The following is a 21,061-nucleotide window of genomic DNA, read 5'->3' on the forward strand; positions in this document are numbered from 1 at the left end:
ACCCCCCGTGAGCTGTGGTTATCTGACCACCCCACCACCACCACCACCACACACACACACACACACACACACAGGTGAAGAACCCATGGCTCAGAGGTCAAGTCATGTGAGGAAAAGAGCTGTGACTCCAGCCCAAGGTGCCCAGCCTTAATCTTGCCCGGGCCGGTGACAACCAGCAGGGAGGGGGTGAAATGAGGAGGAGGGTGACTGCTGGGCAACGCGGAAGGAAACCTTGGCCCCCAGCCTGGAATCTGGCCTCCAGATATTTTCCTGGCCTGAGCCCAAACTGGCCGCCTTGCTTGGACTGCTGCTCTGGTGAATGAAGCATTCCGCTCTGGGCATCTCTGCTCCAGAGAACCCCAGCCCCAAGTGCCTCCTCAGATCTGTCCTAAACAGGGCTGAGCAGCCTGAGGGTCACATCCCCACACAGACCCTCCCGGTCCCCCACCCCGGCCTGTCTGCTGGCTTGAAGGTCAAGGCCTGCCCTCCGGGCCGCCAGAGGTCACCCGCCACGCCCCAGCCGCCGCTGCCGGGGGACAGGACCGCTCTGCCCCTCCCTGGCAAGGGCAGGAGTGCATAAGGTGAGGAACCACCGGGACCCCAGGAGGGCATGCGGCTGCCTGGGGACACCGGCCCCTCGTCAGGATCAATCACCCTAAGCCTGTCTGAGGAGCAGCCGGCTTAGGAGCAGCCGTGAAAGCCGCCTTTGTGCCCAAGGAGAATGAGCCGCAGGAGGACGTGGGCCCCTGGCCCAGGGCACCCCTTGGGCCCCGGCTCCTGAAATAACACCGAGGGGAGGACCTCCTGCCTGGCCCCCGCCCCACCCTGCCCTGGGCCCAGCCAAGCCCGGTGCCCGCTTTGTGCCATGGGAGCTGCCCAGGGGAAGAAGGTAGGAGCCCCCGAGGGTCCTGCAGAGGCCCTGGACATGGGGAGGGAGGCTGCGCCCGCCAGGTGGGGTCCCTCACACACTGCTCGCCAGCCCCCTCCCTGAGCTCAGAGCTAAGATTTCATGTAGAAACCTGGCTGGGGCTCAGGGCAAGGCCGGCGTCCAATCTGTCCATCTCTGAATCAGACCTGGGGCCGCCCGGCCTCTCAGGCTCCCTGGTCTTATACACACACACACCCCCTTCCTGCCCTACCTCGGGTTCCCTGACCACTCCCCCCAGCCCCACCCCCAGCACCAGGGGAGCCTGGCACAGGTGAAGGCGGGGCAAGAAAACAATAACGACCATTGTAATTAACTTGGCTAACCAGTGGTCACCAGAGGTAGAGCCAAGGGCAAGTTACTGAAGCTATCTGTAGCTCATTCCCTCATCTGTGAAATCGGACAATAGTAGTCACTACCTCCCAGGCTTGTGGTGGGGATTAAAAGAATTATAACATGCGAAGCGTTTGAAAGAGTGCCTGGCACATAGTGAGCTATATGGTCCGTTGTTGGTAGATTTGTCTTCATATTATCCATCTATCCATGTTATCCATCCATTATCCTTCTAAGTCTGGGGTCTCCGTGGGGTGGGGGGAGGGAGTGTTGTAGGTAGCACAGCCAGTGCGGCATTTCTGAAAACGAGGTCTGTACACCCCTTGTGTTGGCTTTAAACATGGGGAGGGGGAGGTGTGGGAGGGGGCTTGTTAACCTGTCGCTTTCTCAGGGCCCACCCAGAGCTCCTGGGTCAGAGTCTCTGAGGAGGGGCTGGGGAATTCTGGCACATGTTCACAGCCATACCAGGACTGCCCACCAGCAATGTGGTCAGGCTGCCAGGTCCCAGCTCCTCCACCCGCTTACTGTGGTGAGGAACCCCACCCTCTGCATCCCAGTCCTCACCTGGGAAGTGGGGTGGGTACCCGTCTCTGGGGGGTTCCCTGAGATGCTGCCGGTAAAGTGCTTATCAGCTTCCTGACCCCCAGAGGGCCCCATACACGGAGACGCTAATCCTTACCCAGCTGTGATGACCTATTGTATTAAAGGCGGGAAAGCGAGGTTCAGAGGCCAAGCGTGACTTCTTAGCCAGTGTGAAAAAGGGCAGGATTTTGACTCCCTTCTGCTTAACTGCAAGCTTTCTGCCAACCCAGCCCATCCCACACTTTTCAGATTTAAAGAAGAGTACACCGTAGACCTATGGAGGAAGAACTCTGGTCCTCAGTTTCTCCATTTGCAAAACAGGAGTGTTGGGCTCGATAACCCCTGCATGCATGCTAAGTTGTATGACCCCATGGACTGTAGCCCGCCAGGCTCCTCTGTCCATGGGATTCTCCGGGCAAGAATACTGCAGTGGGCTGCCGAGCCTTCCTCCAGGCAATCTTCCCAACCCAGGGACTGAACCCAGATCTCCTGCATTGCAGGCCGGTTCTTGACCATCTGAGCCGCCAAGCCTCCTAGTGCTGGCCTCGCTTCCCATTGCAAGGCTGACTCCTGCCTGCAGGGGTCAGTGTGGGTCACCTGCAGTCAGGGCAGGAAGGTGATAGGACACAGCCTCTGGGAGTCCCAGAGCTGCCCTCCCAGCCAAGCTTCGGGCCCTGGCCCTGGCCCCAGCCGATCCCCTCTTTCAGAAACATTCTTTCCACTCCTCCCCTCTGGATCCTATCTGTGCTGAACCTGAGGCAGGGAGTCATCGTGGAAGCCAGCTTCCCAGGCCTAAAAATGACCCTAATAAGGTCTGTCCCTGGAAGGACGGAGTATAGCTCACGGTCTGCCTCTCGCTGTTCCTCCCCACCCCCTGGCAGACATCGGCAATCGATCCCCTACCCTTTCCCACTAAGTCCAGACAGCTTCAGAATCCTCAACGTAGCCTAATGGGTCAGTGAGAACTTGCCCCCAGGTTGAAAGCCACAGCTATCCCTGGACCCCCACCCCTTCCCCACCCCAGGGGAAAGCCCTCCAGGGAGAAGGCAGCCGGGCACAGTGATTGGGAACATGGGCTACACAGTCAGACAGGCCTGTGTCAGTTCATCCACACCCTCTGTGACCTTCGGCAAGTCACTGCACCTCTCTGATTCTACTTTAGTAAACGAAAGATAAAAGACCCTCTTCAGATTATCGTAAAACCCTAATGATCCCATGCCTGGAACAAAACGGGCGCTCAGTCTCTCCCTGAACCGGCTCCTCCCGTGCCTGCGTCCTCTTCTGAGCCTCACCAACCTTCCCTTGAGCCAGCACGGCCAATGGCAGGCATAAAAGCTGACACCCAGCAGCTGTGCCTTCCCCCGCTGGTCATGGTGAGCCAGGCTGGAGCGAAGGCTGTGAGCAAGCCTCAAGCCAGGCTCCCCCTTCGGTAGACCACCCCACCAGACCTCCCCCATGCCCACCTCCCTCTTTCCAGAAGCAACACCCCGCTGGCCTCTGTGTGGAAAGTAATCCCTGTCTCCTATGCATGTATTCTCCCACAGGCTTGTCCCATGAAATGCGCCCTGCTATCCTCAGAGGCATCCCATACCCCGCCCCCAGTTATGGTTTAATCATAATCATAAAATGACAAGTCTGAAAAAGCCTTGATGATGCGGTCCAGTCCCCGCCTCACTAAACAGCTGGGAAGACTGAGGTCAGAGAAGGGAAGGACTTCCCAGGGCCATGCAGCCAGGGCCAGGGCATTTCTGTAGCACCTGCAGCTCCTTCCCCAGCACCTTCCCCAGGAAGGGAGGACAGAGCTGCCCCTTGGAGATGACTCCTGCCCACAAAGTGCGCTCTCGGGTACCCAACTCCACCCACCACATCTTCATCTCTCCCACCCCAGCCTCCCCCAGCAAAATAGTACCTGGATACCTGCTCCCCTGGGTCTTCCCTGGTGGCTCAGTGGTAAAGAATCCTCCTTCATGTTGATGTATGGCAAAACCAATACAATATTGTAAAGTAATCAGCCTCTAATTAAAATAAATAAATTAAAAAAAAAAGAATCCTCCTGCCAATGCAGGAGACCTGGGTTCGATCCCTGGGTCAGGAAGATCCCCTGGAGAAGGGAATGGCTACCCACTCCAGTATTCTTGCCTGCAGAATCCCATGGACAGAGGAGCCTGGCGGGCTACAGCCCATAGGATCACAAGTAGTTGGACACAACTGAGTGACTAAGAACACTTGCACCTGCTTCCCTGTGCCAGGAACTGAGCCAGGGATGGAAAGGGATGGTTCCTGCCTTCACAGCTGTCTCTGTGAGTTGGGGAGACGGACAGGCAGGCAAATAATGATAGGTGGGAACAGCGCGTGTGACGGTAAAGATGGGGCTGACCGGTCGGAATTGTCAGGACCATCTCCAGCTGCAGTTGGGGGCGCCAGGTATGAGGACTCCAGGTTGAAGTCGGCTGCTGAAATTCCCATAAATTGTATTTCAGTTAGAATGCCATCTGCTTCGAGGAAGGGAAAACCAAAAACCAGTTGGTCTAAACAATAAGGAAATTTATTGGGTTCCCTAAGTGGAGATCCAATGGCTCAGTGATGTCTCCAGGGCATTTCCTAGAAATGCACAAGCAAGGTTCCCTTGAATTTCATTGGGAGCTATTAAGTCACATGCCACCCCTAAAGCAACCCTTTTCCCCTGGGGAACACCAAGGCCATTGGCTTCACCTGGAATCCTGAACCTGGTGCTGGCAAAGGATGGAAGCAGGACCATGGGATTGGTTGAGGCCAACCAGAGACCCCTTGGGGCTGGAGATCAGGCCCCCAATGTCACCCCCCAAAACCCAACAGGAGAGAGTAAGATGGATGCTGGGCATTCAGTCATAACGTGCCTGCCACCTCCGTGTGGGAGCTGGTGGTATCTCTGACCATGGTGTGAACAGAATGGAAAAAAATTGAGAAGTTCAAGGGGGAGGCAGAAAGCATGCTGGACCAAGAGTCAAAAAGCAGATACAGTTGCCCCTACTCATCCTGGGCAAGTTCTGAACTTCCCTTGAACTCAGCATGTTGTAATCTGCAAAGCGGGTACCCAGGCCACACTCAGGATTTTTGCAAAGGATCAAATGAAGGCATTTTCAATACACGGAAGCAGTGTTTCTGTTTGGAACATTCCAGAAGCTGGAAATATTGGCCAGCTGGGTGTGCGCTGATTTTCTTTATTTTTTATCTTTGGCTGCACTGGGTCTTTTGTGGTGCACGGGCTCTTGGCTGCTGTGCACAGACTTGCTCTAGTTGTGATGTGCTGGCTTCTCGTGGCTTCTCTTGTTGCGGAGGCACGGCTGTGAGGCGTGTGGGCTTCAGTAGTTACGGCTTGTGGTGCATGGGCTTAGGTACTGCCCCACAGCACGTGGGATCTTAGTTCCCCAGCCAAGGATCAAACCCATGTGCCCTGAATTGGCAGGTGGATTCTTAACCACTGGACCACCAGGGTCCTGGCATGGACCTGGTGGACACCATTTTCCTGTGCCCTAAGGCCACCTAATGACCGTTTTCCTGGGCCCTAAGGCCGCAGGACCGCCAGAGTCCTGGCATACGTTAATTTTAGAGAGATGAGTGCAGACAACAACGTCCTGCCTGGAGCCTTGCTTTAAGTTCTTGTGACAATGAGGTTGCAGGTCCTTGGGTAGAAAGGGCCCAGGAAAAGCAATTCCCGTGGACCTCAGACGGCCCTTGAGGGCATGGACACAGCATTCTCTAAAACATTCCTCCCAACTCAGCACCACCCAGGTTTTTCACTTCCATGAAGCCCTTGAGGGCATGGACACAGCATTCTCTAAAACATTCCTCCGAACTCAGCACCACCCGGGTTTTTCACTTCCATGAACAGCTCTGTTGATGTTTGCCAAAATGCTCATTGCTTTGCATTCATCTTCATTAGAAGAACGTTTCCGTGGCTGAAACAAAAGGGAAGAAAATTGGGAGAGATGGCTAATTTTGATAAACATCCTGGAAGGGAGTGTTTGTTCTTACAGAGCCCAAAAGGCACCCATCTGGCACAGCCCCTCTGACTCCCTGAACAGTTATCCCCATCATGATGGATGGGTGCTCTTAGCCCAGGCCCAGGGAAGGGTTCCACTCGCCGGCCCATAGCTGAGCCGGGCCTGAGGGCTGCGTTAGGAGCCCCTCGCCATCCAAGCCAACCTACCCTTGCTACTCTGCCCACCACCTCAGACCGTTTCTCTGAGGGGAAAGAAGTTCACCACCAGGTTCCCAGAGGACTCTGAGAATGGGGGGCTCAAGGCCAAGAGGAGAAGGAGGTCAGGAGCCCATGGTGAGGCCCCTTCCTCACCCCCAACAAAGCAGAGACCTGCTCCTGGCTGAGCCCTGACTCCCAGCATCCCGCCAGCCTCCCGGGCCTCACTCGCACCAGTGGCTGATGCCTGGAAGGCCTCCCGACAGCTGCCCGCACGTCCAGCCCATCTCTGAGCTCCAGGCCCAGGGCCTGCCCACCTACTCTTGTTCTCGGACCAGGCATGTGTTGAATTCTGACTGTACCCCCAGAAGACGTTCCGTCACAAGGTGTGAGGGCAGAAGAGGAGGAGGGGACATAGCAGTTTCTGAGCACTGACCCTGCCAGCCACCATGCTCGGGGCTTTCAAAGGCTTCCCTCCAGCCTCCCAGCCCCTCAAGGCAGACGATGCCATGCCCACATCATGGATGAGTGACACCCATGGATGCGGTGCTCTGAGCAGCTGAAAGGGGCTTTTGAAGGCAGGTGGAATGACCTTTGGAAGCAGAGAAAGGGCACCGTTTTCCTAAGGGCCCTAGGCCACCTAATGAAGCTGTCATTCCCTGCTGCTCTTGGCTTCCCAGGCTGGGTTCAGGAGTTCCCTGAACAGGTGTACAGGTCGGGCACTGCACAGAAGCGATGAGTGCATGGGTTCGTAGGGGTGGGAATCCATCCCACATCTGCCAGTGGAGCCTTGTCCCCGGGTGCTGGTTAAGTCTGCCCAGAGGCAAGAGTATTGCTCTATGTAATGATGCAATGCCATCACTTAAAGCCCCTCAACCACCTTTCCCAAGACTAAAACTTTTCCTGTCCGTCTTTGTGGCTGGAAGTCCAGCTTGGGAGGGAACGACATTGAAGGAGAAAGAAAGATGCCCGTCCAGCTGGCACTTCTTCTAGGATGTCTTCCTTGCGTGGGTCTCAAATGCCCACACAGGACTCGGGGCTGAGTAAGCAGGGGGAGGGGCAAGCCTGTTGCAGAGCTGTATTTGCCTAACTAGGTCTGCATGTTTTACTAAACCTGAAGGACTAGCAGGGGTAGCTGAGAAGGGGCCAGGGAGATGAGAAGGGGGTAATGGTCTTCTTGTGAATGTGCTAAGAATCCTCACCACAAAAGTACCGACGCCCCTATTTCACCAGGGCAAAAACCCAGACTCAGGGAGGCACCCTTCAAGTACCAGGGCTGGGACTTGAACCAAATCTGTCTGGTTCCTAAGACCACCTTCTCTTTTTTGACTTGTTTTTTTCAATCATCAGGATGAAACCACATCTCCAGCCAGAATAAATCTTCACCTTGTGGGTAGAGTTACTAGCTGGTGCTGATTCCGGCCCCACTGGGAGCAGCACCAAAGAAGGGCTTTAAAGTTCAGAGGAATTTAATTTCCATCATGAAAGAACTCGGAGGTGGGGCAGGAGGGGCCAAATCAAAGCCGGCTTTTGAGAAGGCAGAAACCCAAAAGCAGCTCCCTTGCGGGGCCCGGGGATCTGCTTTCGGAACATTGTGTCTCCTAAGCCCACGTGAACGAGGGGCTTTGTTAGAGTGAGAGATCAGATCTCAGGCCTGCGGTGGAAGGGAGGGACAGGTGGCTGGAGCCTTGTTTCTTCATCTAAAATCTGAGAGGGGCTAAACGCAACCAGCAAAGCCACGCCAAGGAAGCCACGGGAGGCAGGCTTGGTGTTGGTTTCCCTGCTCCCAAGGTGCAAGTCACGATGGGGCCTGGGGTGTCCCACAGGGCTGTCACCCATAAGAACAGAACCCACGGGGCCCAGCCAGAAACCAGGGGGTGACTGCTGTTCAGAGGGGCCTCCCTGCAGGGTTGTCCTTAGGCACTTACACTCTTGGGAACACTTTGGGGTCGTTTTGGGGTGGTGGTGTTCAGCTGCTCAGTCATTGTCCGACTCCTTGCGATCCCACGGACTGCAGCACACCAGGCTTCCCTGTCCTTCAGTATCTCCCAGAGTTTGCTGAAACTCATGTCTATTGAGTTTTGGGGTGTGCGATGGGGCAAACGTTCAGGGGGAGTCCTGCCATCAGGTCAGCATCAGTGAAGGTCCCACAGAGATTGTGATCACAAGCAAGCACGGGGAAGTGACGTCTTGGTTCCCTGGGGCTGGGTGGCTGAAAGCAGCAGAGGCGTATCCCCTCGCAGCACTGGAGGCTGGAGGCCTGCAATCAGGGTGTCGGCAGAGCCAGGTTTCTCTGAAGGCTCTGGGAAGAACCTGTGCTCTGCCTCTCTCTCTGCTCCCGGGGTATGTGTGTGCTTAGCTGCTCAGTTGTGTCCGACTTTTTGCAACCCCATGGACTGTAGTCCACCAGACTCCTCTGTCCCTGGAATTTTCCAGGCAAGAACACTGGAGTGGATTGTCATTTCCTTCTCCAGGAGATTTTCCCAACCCAGGGATCAAACCCGCATCTTCTGTATCTCCTGCCTGAGCAGGTGGCTTCCTTAGCGCTGCGTCGGCTACTTTGAGCCATCTTTGTCACCCCTTGGTTTATAGATGCATCTCACCCGGGTCTGCCAGTGTCGTCACGTGGCATCTCCTGTGTGTCTGTGTCTCTTCTCTTCTTAAAAGGACACCAGTCATATCAGCTTAGAGCCCACTCTCATGACCTCATTTTAACTGAGTACATCATCAAAAACCCTGTTTGCAATTCAGGTGACATGCACAGGTACAGGGGCTAGGGCTTCAGCATAGCTTTTAGGGGATACAATTCAATCCAACCCCTAACCGTGACCCCGTTCATCCTCTCTTGGCTGTGCTCCTGGGGCCTGCAGTTCATTTTAGCTTCTGTTCTTGGCAGTGGCTTCCCACGTGGGATACCCAGAGAGTTTCATTTTGATTCAGAATCTGACCCGCTACTCTCCTGAGTAAAGCCCTTCAAGAGCCGTTACAAGGAAATCACAACCACAGAGAAGAGGGTATGAGCCCTCTGTGCCTTACTCCGGCCTGGCCACCTAAGACGCTCACACTGACTCTGCTCCAGCCATGCTGGACTCCACGGCTTCCTCCAACAAGCCAAGAGCTTCCCTGCCTCAGAGCCTCTGTTCTGCTGTGCCCTCCACCCAGGGCGCTCTTCCCTGGCTCTTTCCATGACCAGGTCCTTCAGGCTTCAGCTTAGAGAGGCCACCCCTGACCCCTCCAGCTAAAGTACCTCGATCTTGGTCCCCAGTCCTGCAGCTGCTACACAGAACTTACTTGAGTATTTCTTTATTTTTAAAAATGTTTTGGCCACCCTCGATCTTCGTTGGCACATGCAAGCTTCCTCTAGTTGCAGCAAGAGGGAACTACTCTTCATTGTGGTGCTCGGGCTTCTCGTTGCAGTGGCTTCTCGTGGAGCACAGGCACTAGGTGCGTGGGCTACAGTACTGGCACAGAGGCTTTGTTGCCCAGAGGCATGCGGGATCTTTCTGGACCAGGGATCGAACCCGTGTCCCCTGCATTGGCAGATGGATTCCTAACCACTGGACCACCAGGGAAGTCCCTTGGCTGTTTCTTTAACTGTTTCATAGCTGGCTTTCCCAAGCTCCACGTCAGCTCTATGAGGGCAGGAACCTCCCTGTCACTCAGTCTGGATGCCAGGGGACATATCCTAGGAAGGAGACTCAGTGAATCCAGAGCTACCATCCAGGAAACTCACTCCTTCCTTCCACAGGTATGTCCTAAGCACCCACTTTGAGTCCGACGCTGCCTCAGGCCCCGGGCATGGAAGAGAGCCCAAGGGAGACAGACTACAGGCTGCACTGAATGACTGACCGACAGGATTAGCAAAGGGAGCCCTTCACACAGGCCTTCACCACTAGCTGCCAGAAAATACTGAAAATTCAAATTGTGGCTTCCCTGGTGGCTCAGACGGTAAAGAACCTGCAATGCAGGGAACCCAGGATCTATCCCTGGGTCGGGAAGATGCCCTGGAGAAGGGAATGGCAACCCACTCCATTGCCTGGAGAATTCCATGGACAGAGGAACCTGGAGGGCCAGTCCATAGGGTCACAAAAGAGCTGGACACAACCGAGCACGCATGCGGTGTGTCCTACCACACCCCTCCCCTCTGGTGTCTGTCACCCGCTGTGGGGCCCGAGAGCGGACAGGCGGCATGGAAGCGTAGGCCAGGATAAAACCACAGGCGGGGGTGGGATTACCTCAGCATGCTGCTGCTGCTTGTATTCCTTAATGGTCTTGATCTTCCCCGGATTGCGCCTGGTAAACACCTTCCACTTCACCCTAGTCTGAGTGGCTAGGAGACAGTAGCTTGATTGCTGGATCTACAGTGAGATGCCGCTGTTGTCCTCCTCTGCACTTGGGAAAATTGGCCCAGTAAGTGCTTGGCTCCAAAGTCTGCCCACCCCTTGGCCTCTGCGTTGCATTCGTTCTGCATTTGTACTGTATTTGGTTTTGCGCTAGTATTGTATTTGGTTGCAGTACACCTCCACATACCTACCCCACGGATATGTCGGACGAGGGGAGGACCAAGATCGTAAGGGTCAGTCAGGCTGTTTGAGGTGGAGTGTGCGGCAGGCTGCAGTCTGTAGTGTTGCAAAGGGCTGGGCAAAGTGAAGGGGCGTAGCGCACACGCATGGTCAGGACACGCATGGCGGCTGCTGTCTTGCCCTGTGTTCCTCCGCTGCTCGGCCAGCTTCTACTTCACCGATCCCCTGTGCACAGGGACGTGCTTGCCCTCTGCCCCAGCTCCTGATGGTTCTAATCCTTAGCCCAGAACAGCTCCACCTGCTAGTTTATTAAAAGGAAACACCTGCCCTCATGATGCTCCTTAACCTAAGGGGCTCTGCGGGCTATGCCCCAGCTGCTGGTTTCCCTGGTAACCGATGAGCCAACCTATTGGTCCATTCATCTATAAATAGCAGCTGCCTTCTTCCCTGAGTAGCAAAGGTGGCGGCCATGACCTGTCTGCTGGCCTGGCTGCTTTACACGCTGGCATGTCGATCTGGGACCTTTTGCTTCAGAAATGTTAGACCAAATGCACGTTTTGACGACTCTGTCAATATCTCCGGGCTCTTCTTTCTCGAGGCTGGGCAACCACAAGGCTTGCAGACCTGCGGGGGTAGCCCAGTGCCCTCCCTCCTTCCCCCACCGGTAATCACTGGTTTGTTTCCTACATCGGTGAGTCTGTTTTGCTGTATACGTGTGTGTATGTGTGTGTGTGTGTGTGTGTGTATATATATATATATATATTAGATTTGATGTATAAGCGACATCTGCATGTTTGTTCTTCTCCGTCTGACTTATTTCACTAAGCATGGTGTTCTCCAGGTCCTTCCATGTTGCTACAAATAGCTGAATGTCGTTCTGTTTTAAGGCTGAGAAGCACGCCACTGTGTATATATACCCCACACTTAATCCACTTGTCTGTTGATGAGCCCTTGGGTCTCTCCCATCTACTGGCTATTGTAAACGGTGCTGCTATGAACACTGGGGTGCATGTCTTTTCCAATTAGTGTTTTCATTTGTTCCAGATATATACCCAGGAGTGGGGTTGCTGAATTATATGGCAGTTATTTTTTGTTTTGAGGAACCGCCATCCTGTTTTTCATCATGGCCGAACCAATTTACGTTCCTACCAACAGCATACACGTGTTCGCGTTTCTCCTTGCCAGCATCTGTTATTTGTTGACCTGTTGATGATGGCGATTCAGGCAGGTGTGGGTGATACCGCATCATGGTTTTGATCCGCATTTCTCTGATGGTTAGCGATGTTGAGCGTCCTTTCATGTGCCCATTGGCCATCTGTATGTTGTCTTTGGAAAAAAATGGTTGAGTGTCCTGCTGTTTTTGTTTTTTTTTTCGATTGGGTTGTTTGCTTTCTTGGTGTTGAGTTGTAGGCGCTGTTGTGTTTTGCGTGTTGACCCCTTGTCAGTCATGTGGTTGGCGGGTATTTCCTCCCATTCAGAGGGTTGCCGTCATCTTGTGGATGATTTCCTTTGCTGTGCAGGGGCTTTTGCGTCGGCTTGGGTGCAGTTGGTATGTTTTTGCTGTTGTCTCTTTTGCCTTGGGAGACTAGGGGACTGTTGCCGTGTGGTGCTCCACCTGTGTCCTCTTCTGGGAGCTCTGTGGTTTCAGGTCTTGCTTTTGGGTCTCTCGTCCATTTTGAGCGTCTGTGCATGGCATGGAGGAATGCTCTGGTCTCATGTCCTGCACGTGGCTGTCCAATTTCCCCAGCACCATTTAGCGAAATGGTTGTCTCTTGTCCATTATATACTCTGGCCTTTTTCAGCTTTTCCTCTTTAAGAATAAGTCTTTAACAGCGATGATTTTAAAATCTGCAACTTTTAGTTGTCTCATAAGGTTTTAAGTGTGTTTGAACTTTTGAAATGTCTTTTGGTATAAAAAAAAATGAGGGGACACTTCCACTTCCCACTTCATTTTATGATAAAATAATGTTTATCAAAATTCAATAAGGACAGTAAAGAAAAGTAAATTACAGGGTGATGCACTCATCCATTGATGCAAAAAAAAAAAAAGTTCTAGGCAAGGCTCCAAAATCCCACAGCCAGGGCTTGGTGGCCCTGGAATTACTTTGAGCCCATGTGCTACAGCAGTCTCCTTGCTGTGGGTCTAGTCTGTGCCTGAGCAGGTCAGGGACTCTGGCCAGAAATGACCACAGGCTCTGTCTCAGAATCCTGCCATTCCAGAACCAGGCCAGAGTCAGTGGAAAGTTCCAGTGGCAGTTTTTCCAGGGATGCCTCATCCAGGTTCAGCCAGGTGAACCTGGGGGAAAGGGAGAGAGATGTCCCAGGGTGACTTCGCTGGCCCGGTCCTGTCCACTGGCATGTGGCCTGTGGGCACTCCCCTGCCCCTGCTCTGCCCACAGCCAGGAGCCTCCCAGCTACAAAGCCTGGGCCTGCATCCCCAGGAGCTGCAGACACCTGCAGGAGCTGAGACTGAAGACTGTCGGGCGCAGATGTGACACTCAGGCCAAGGACTGGCCCTCAGGGCCCAAGCTTTCTGCCTCCACCTCCTGCGACCATCCCAGGGCAAGGGCTTGGCCGGCATGGGAGGCTGGGCTCCTTGGCAGGGCTGTGTGGGGACAGTCTCCTGCAGAGAGCCCGGCCTCCTCCCAGGCTCACCACTGCACAGGGTGGGTCATGGCCTGGGGGTACCCAACCCTGGCAGGGGAGCCATCAGAGAAGACTTCCTGGAGAAGGTGCTATCTAAGCAGACCCCTGGAGGGATGTGCCAGGCCAAGGGGACGGTGACAGTGTTCCAGGTGAAGGGAGACAGGCAGAAGCTGGGCAGGACTAGGGCAGGGGACAGTGCTGTAGGAGAGGACGGGGGGGCGGGGGGGCCAGAGGTTGGGGGAACTGGACCAAGCAGCTGGGCGTGAGACGTGTCTGAGGTTAGGCAGCTGGGAGTCAGCAGTAGCTTCACACCTGGGGCCCCGGCCATGAAGTCCGGAGAACCTCGGTTTGCATCCTGGCTTTCCTGCTCACTAGCTTCATGACGTTGGCTACCTCCTTGACCTCAGCTTTCCCATGTATGAAACTGGGTTAATAAAAGAACCTACAAAACACAGCACTTGACACATTGTAAAGGCTTAGCAAAGGGCTGCTTACTATTTGTTATTCTATCTGATCAAAGTTGGTCAGCTCCTTCCGGCTGGCCACGAGGAGCTGCCAACCATCAGCAGTATGTATCCTTCAGAGATGATAACTGAAGCCCAGGAGCGGGTGTGGTAACAGAGGAACGGGGAACAGGAGAAATGGATCCCTGTGCTCCACCAGAGGCCGGGGAGTGAGAGAGGAAGGTCAAGCAGATTTGCTTCCTTGCAGGGAACAGATTGTAGTAGCAGCCGTTCGTGATCAAAGCCAGATGAATTGGCTTTTTTCCCTCTTTATTTTCCTAACTTTCCACAACACTCCATTTTCATCATTTTTAAAAGTGGACTTTGCTCCTCTAATTTAAAAGTCTTCTCATGTATTACTCAAATACTATATGATAGAAAAATCATAAAGTACAGAAAAGGAAAACTAAAATCACCCATTATTCTTGCGTCCAGGATGACCACTGCTGACACGCGGTGGGAATCCTTTCAGACCTGGCGGTCCACGCTGTCAGTGTGGGAGGCGGACCCGTGAGGACTTGCCCCCCACTCTGCGGTAGGTCACACATCCTTTGCTGTGGCTCCTTTCTCGTGGGTGCATCGAGTCCCGTGCATACAGGCCTGCTGCGGTGTGCTTAGCCAGCCCTTGATTTGGAGGTATTCGGTTTGTTTTTGTGCTTCCACATCGCAGTAGATGTATTTTGGTACCCACCCCTTGTCCTTTCCTTGGGATAAATTCCACCGTTAGGCTCATGGGTGGGTTTCCATGAAGTAACATATAAAATGCTATGTGTATATGAGGATGTTCAGACTCCTCAAGAAGAGGGAGCAGGGCCATGTCAGGATTTTGACGGAGCTCGTTTCCCAGAGGTGAGAATCTCAGCTACAGAAACCATAATCTCCAGAGTGTGACTCGACTCATTCTTCATTCTCATACTGAGCACTTTGGCAACTTGGACCCACAGGGCTTCAAATAACTTTTTTTCAAGGAAATAATAATATCCCATTTAGTGAGTGATCATGATGCGCCAGGTACCGTCTCACAGCAACCTCATGAAATCGGAACTCCTGTGGTCCCCAGAGCTCAGAGAGGTTAGGTGCCTGGCCCCAGGTCACACAGCAGGGCAATGGTGAATGCAGGAATCAGCCCCAGGCGGGCGGCAGGCTCACGGCCCACTCCCTCAGCCGTGGGCCTGGCCCAGCATCACCACCCAGCGCAGTGGTGGTTCCCAGAGTGAGGGAGCATGCCCTGAAGCAGCCGTTCCCTTGCTTCTCTAGGTCAGGTTGTCACGGCTCGCTGGGCTGAGTTTACTCCAGGGAACGTCCCGTAAACACGTGCTGCAGAAAGTCAAGAGCACCTGCCTGACCCATGGTGGTCAAATGTAGAGAGGATGTAGCAGATTTGGGATTCTTTGGGCAGAACTACCCCCTCCCTGACGGTAAAGAATCTACCAGCAGTGCAGGAGACCTGGGTTCGATCCCTGGGTTGGGAAGATCCCCTGGAGAAGGAAATGGTAACCCACTCCAGTATTCTTGCCTGGAGAATCCCATGGACAGAGGAGCCTGGCAGGCTACAGTCCATAGGGTCACAAGGATTCGGACACAACTGAGTGTCTCACAAACATACCCCCCGCCCGCACACACACCCTCCGTGTCCAGCCACCTCTTTCTCCACCAAGGCTGGGGTATGGAGCAGCCCAGACTTAGGACACCTTTATCTGGCACATAGCAATCAACCCCACATGCTGGGGGAGACCCGTGTTTCCTTGAGCTAAAACAGCCACAGCTCTGCCCACCACTCAGGCAGAAAGCACGGTGGCCCTTGGACATTCAGTGAGTCCTCTGGGAATAATACCAGTGCACTTTTCCAAGAGCTGGACTGGCTGAGCACACTTATTGTGCCCCACACCTAAGTGGGTGACAGAGCTAGGCGGTGTCACAGTAGGGATCGACACCAAGGCAGTCTTGACCCCAGGCCCACAGCTTTCTCCCGAAACCCCCAGGAAACCCAAGGAACTTGGGAAAGTTCCAGACTTGGGCAGAATTAGGCAGTGAGCACCTGGAGGCAGGGACCAGGCCTGCCTCATCCCTACAGACCAAGCCTGCCGGACGAGGGATGCTGCACTGGACAAGCCTGGGGTGCGGCCCCTGTTTGCCACCTGCCAGCCGTGCAGCCTTGGGAGAGTTTCTTAACCCCTCTCCACCCCAGTTTCATCATCTGTGAATGGGGACTAGTTGTGGCCATTTATTGATAGTGTGGAGACCTCAGGCAGCAAGCCAGATGAGTCAGCAGAGCAGGAATCAGACGTGATTCCTGCCCACCCGGCTCCATACTGTGCCTGACACAGGAAGTGGCTGTCATCAGAGCTGGAATGACCTCCATCCTGCGAGTGATTGAACTGCTGCCTCCTCGGGTTCGATACAAAGTCTCCACAGGGAACAACCTCAGGCTGTCTAGCTCTCAACTAGGAATAATGACGTAAAACAGTTATGGAGACAGCTAAGATGTATTGACTGCGGACTGTGAGTCAGAGGCCAGTTCTCAGCACTTCACATATTAACTATTCAAGACCCAGCCCTGGGAGAAGGTGGCAGCTCCCCACACTGACCCTCCAGGGAGGAGAGGCGGGGTCAGCAGCCACGCCCAGGCCAGCCCATCTGTGCCTCAGGCCTGGGGGGTGTCCTCCCAGGAGACCCCAGGCCCCACATCCACTTCTGGGAGCTGGAAAAATGTCTTTACCACCTCACTAGCAGTTCTGATGGTTTGGGATTGGGGTGGTCTGCACAGGGCTGGAGAAACAGAAAGTGGAAAGTGTTGGGGAGAACTGACTTCCAAGCCTCCGCGGGGCCTGGGGCAGCGCTCTGAAAGCCTTTGTTGATTGTAAGCACGCCAGGCTTCCCCGTCCTTCACTCTCTCCCAGAGTTTGCTCAGGTTCATATCCATCGAGTCGGTGATGCCATCCAACCATCTCATCCTCTGTCATCCCCTTCTCCTCCTGCCCTCAATCTTTCCAGCATCAGGGTCTTTTCCAATGAGTTGGCTCTTTGCATCAGGTGGCCAAAGTATTGGAGCTTCAGCATCAGTCTTTCTAGTGAATATTCACTTTTTTTTCTATATGCATAGGAAGCATAGAAAGAAAGACTGGAAGGGTATATGTACCAAATGTTAACCTTGATTATCTTAACTATGGAGGGGCCATGGGGGGATATAATGGTCATTGGGTGATTTTGTTTTTTTGAACTTTTTACATTGTTAACAATGAGCAAATGTTAATTTTATGCTCAGAAGAAAATAACATATTTCTGTAAGTTCAGCACCCACCCCATTTTATAAAAGAAATGAAGCCATTTGGTTCATTTAGGCCAAGCCATTTGCCCAAGGTCACACAGCAAGAAGGACATGGCCGTCTCTCCTTTTCCCACGACCGTGCCCTGAAAACAGCCAAATCCTACCAGCTCCCCTGGCTCCCCCAGAGAGTCCCCTGAGAGAACTAAGGATCCCTGCAGATCTTGGGAACGTGGCCAGTGGAAAAAAATACATGTAAGCCCCCATTCCAGCTCCATGGACTAGCCGCTTATTCATAAATAAAAGAATGCCCAGGCTATTCTGGGCACCTGTAATTTTCTACTTGAATAACCGGGGAAGTGGCTGCCTGCCCGCCTCTCTGCCCCACTCACGGCGCCGGAACGGGGGAAACGCAATCTCCCCTGGTGTAACGGGATCTGGGGCCAGGCCTCACTGCTGATTTCCTTGTCCCTGCCCCGTTCCAGAAAGCCCCAGTGTCCCCCAGGCCACCCCCACGGGAGACTAGGGAGGGAGAATCCAGGCCAGGTATGGATGCTGTGGAATAGGTGGTTTCTTGCAGGTGCTGAAACCAAACCCCACCTCCACCACATGTAGCTGTGGGATGCTGGGCAAGTGACTCAACCTCTCTGAGCCCTAGTTTCTTCATCTGCAACATGGGAATAATGACCCCACCTTGCAGGTTTGGTGGCGGTGAGGTGTCTGGCTCTTAGGCTAGTTGTTGTTGGGCAGCTGGTGTTATTCCAGGTGTGAGGAAGGGGCTGTTCCGGAAAGAGACCCACATGGGATTGTCGGGCGGTCATCTGACTCTGCTGATGCGCTCTGTGCTCTTAGATAAGGAAAGTGAAAGTCGTGTCCGACTCCTTGTGACCCCGTGGACTGCAGCCTGCCAGGCTCCTCTGCCCATGGGATTTCCCAGGCAAGAATACTGGAGTGGGTTGCCATTTTCTTCTCCAGGGATCTTCCCCACCCAGGGGTCGAACCTGTGTCTCCTTTATTGGCAGATGTATTTCTCTTTTTTTTTTTTTAACCATCTGAGCCACCAGGGAAGCCCAGATAGGGAAATTCCCTTGACTATTTGAAGCAAAGTTATTTTTTCTGTGTATCAAAGTAATTATGATAAATATTAAAAAAAAATTTTTAAGTGAATGAAGAAAATTTAATCATAACTCTTAACTGCTATTTATTGAGCATCTACTCTGTTCTAGACCCTTCTGGGTGCTTTACATGCATTCGCTTAATTCTCCCAAATCTACTCCTGTTCAGAAAGGAAAACACTGGGGCTTGGAGAGATGATGGGACTCATGTGAGGTCACACTGCTGGCACGTGAGGCAGAAATAAAACCCAGACCTCTCACTCTCCAAAGCCCACTGGTTTCTATTGTAGTGTTACACATTACTACAGAACCTGCAGCTTCCATATCTGTCACAGTTCCCATGGGCTAGGGTCCTAGCCTCGCTTAGCCACATCCTCTGCTCAGAACCTCACAAGGGATTGGTCAGGCTGGGCTCTCATCCGGAGGCTGACTGGGGCAGAATCCACTTCTGAGCTCATTCAGGTTGTTTGCAGAGTTCAGGTCCCTGTGGTTGTAGGACAGAGGGCCCAGAGGCTTGCTGGTTGCTGTTGGAGGTTGTCCTCAGCTCTTTGAGGCCACCCACAGCTCTGGAGGCTGCAAGCTGTTCCCGGCCTTGTGTATGTCTCAGCAGGTCTGCTCACTCCATCAAGTCAGCAAGGAGAACCTCTTTGGCATTGCATGTGAGCAAGGCATGCACGCACGCACGCACACACACACACACACACACACCCATTACCATAGTTATGTGTGGCATAGTCTAGTGTTAGAATCAAGTCACAGATCCCATCCACACTCGGAGGGAGGGGCTTATACCGAGGTGTGAAAACAGAAGGCAGGGTTACTTTGAGATATCTCATGCTCTTTTCCCCACCAGTTTCCTCACCCCCACCCTCCAGGAGAAAGCTCAGAGCTGGCAACTGTGAAGTAACTCTCACACGGCCAACTCCTGGTCATATGCTGGGCCAAGAAAAGTGGCCCTCGTGGGATAATGACTCATGACATTTAAGAAACATCTGAACCCCCCGACCCTTAGTCCCACAGGTCCAGAGGCAGAGCACAGATGGGCAGGACATCATGCTCAATCTCAGAAGAGTTGCCAGACAGTTGGGAAAATATACCAGCCAAGTGCTCTTTTGTAGGAGCCCTGGGTTAAGAGGGAATAAATAATAATATAGCAGCTCTTATAGCAGAAAGTCGGAGAAGCCAATGGCAACCCACTCCAGTAGTCTTGCCTGGAGAATCCCAGGGATGGGGGAGCCTGGTGGCCTGCCGTCTATGGGGTCGCACAGAGTCAGACACGACTGAAGCGATGCAGCAGCAGCAGCAGCATAGCAGAAAGTCCAGGAGTAATGGCTTCAGGTAAGGCTGCATCCAAGGTCTTTATAAAGTCTTCAAAACCTAGTCCCTCTCTTCGTCATGGCTGCACTTTCCTCCTGTTGGTCCCATTTCTGGGCCTGTCCCCCTCAAAGAAACTTCCAGGGGCTGCAGACTTATATCATTCTTATAGCTAGAAGGGAGACAAAGGGATGGGCGGGAGCATGTCTTGTGACAGGAAGTCTTCGTAAATGAACTTGAGAGAGGAGGTTGAAATGTAGAAAGACTGAAATGCAGACAGCAAGACTCGCCTTGACTCTGTGGGCCAACATTTTCCAGTGCCTTCCACAAGATTTTAGCAGGGATTACATGAGCCAGCAGTTTCCGGCCCGCAGTCTGGGTGAAGGCCAGCTAAACAAGTGTCTTTCCTGCAGAGCCCCTGCATGTTTGCGCTTCCAGCAGAGAATCTTTGAGAGCAGAGCATCCCCTAAAGAGTAGTTCTCAATACTTCATTTTGAGAAGTGCTGCTGTGGGTCGTAGGGAGCCGCTGAAGGCAGCAGAGCAAGGAAGCAAGTCAGCAAACGTGTTCTGGGAAGAAAGCAATGGAAGCCCACTTGGGGATGACCATCGTCATCCATATGAAGGATGATGATCGCCCAGACCAGGGGGTCAGTGGCAGAAATAGGAATGCAGGTACATGGAGAGAGATGGGACATAGGAAAGTATATAAGTGGGTTCAGAAAAAAACTGCTGTTTTGGTGATGGTGACAGTGAAATTTGGTTTTGATTTTAGCTTTTCCACTGAAAGCAGGGGCAGTATTGGGACAACACATGGGCTTGGAAGTCCAAAAAATTGGTTTTCGGCTCTCCAGCTCTGCAATTTGGGCATGTTACTGTGTCCGCACACACTGGGATTCCCTCACTTGTTAAATGAGGGCATCGAGTCCTTTTTCTCAGGGATCTTGTGAGTATTCCAAGACAAATACAGGGAGAGACACTGCTCAGCCATGATGGAGAATCTGGTACCAGACCAACCGGAAATATCACAACACCCGACAAAGTAAAAGGCAGCTGCTCTCAGAGAGTGGAGTGTGTGTGTGTCTGTGTGTCTGTGTGTGTGTTAGTCACCTTGGTCGTGTCTGACTCTGCCACCCCGTGGACTACCAGGCTCCTCTGTGGGATTTCCCAGGCAAGAATACTGGAGTGGGTAGCCATTCCCTTCTCCAGGGGATCCTCCCGACCCAGGGATCAAAGCCAGGTCTCCTGCACTGCAGGGAGAGTTTACCACTGAGCCACCAGGAAAGCAAGTGCCACTGGAGCTTCGATCCTGAGGGAAGGGAAACTCACCAGGTGAGTCCCTCACCACGTAGTCTTTCATCCTGGGACAATGCCCAGAGCATGGTTCAGCGCGCAGGGGGCCAAACAGAGCACGACCGTCCTGCTGAGTACAAGGGGCAGCGATCAGAGTTTGGGGCAACCAAAGGAGGAATGTACAGGCCAAGACACTGGAGGGGAGGGAGCTGCAGAGCCAGGGGGCCCCAGAAGTCTGTGCAGGTCTCCCAGGACCCACATGTCCTTGTCTAAAGGTTTGGCTATGCCAGCCCAGAGCAGGACTATCCACGGATTGCCAGAGGGCCGCTGGCAGGGGGTTGAGAGCAGACTGAGATACTTCAAGTCAGGCAGAGCTGGGAGACACAGG

The 21,061-nt window shown here is 53.4% G+C and overlaps 1 protein-coding gene across 1 annotated transcript in view; it reads left to right on the plus strand.

The window, feature by feature from the left end:
• The first annotated feature begins 564 nt into the window (after positions 1-564).
• Positions 565-21,061, plus strand: part of FAM107A (family with sequence similarity 107 member A) — a 92,420-nt gene continuing 71,923 nt past the window's right edge. The window contains exon 1 of the mRNA XM_019984757.2: positions 565-581. The gene's annotated coding sequence lies outside the window, so the exon portion shown is untranslated. The remainder of the gene's footprint in view (positions 582-21,061) is intronic.

The sequence above is a fragment of the Bos indicus genome, chromosome 22, assembly GCF_029378745.1.
Source record: "Bos indicus isolate NIAB-ARS_2022 breed Sahiwal x Tharparkar chromosome 22, NIAB-ARS_B.indTharparkar_mat_pri_1.0, whole genome shotgun sequence".
Classification (NCBI taxonomy): domain Eukaryota; kingdom Metazoa; phylum Chordata; class Mammalia; order Artiodactyla; family Bovidae; genus Bos; species Bos indicus.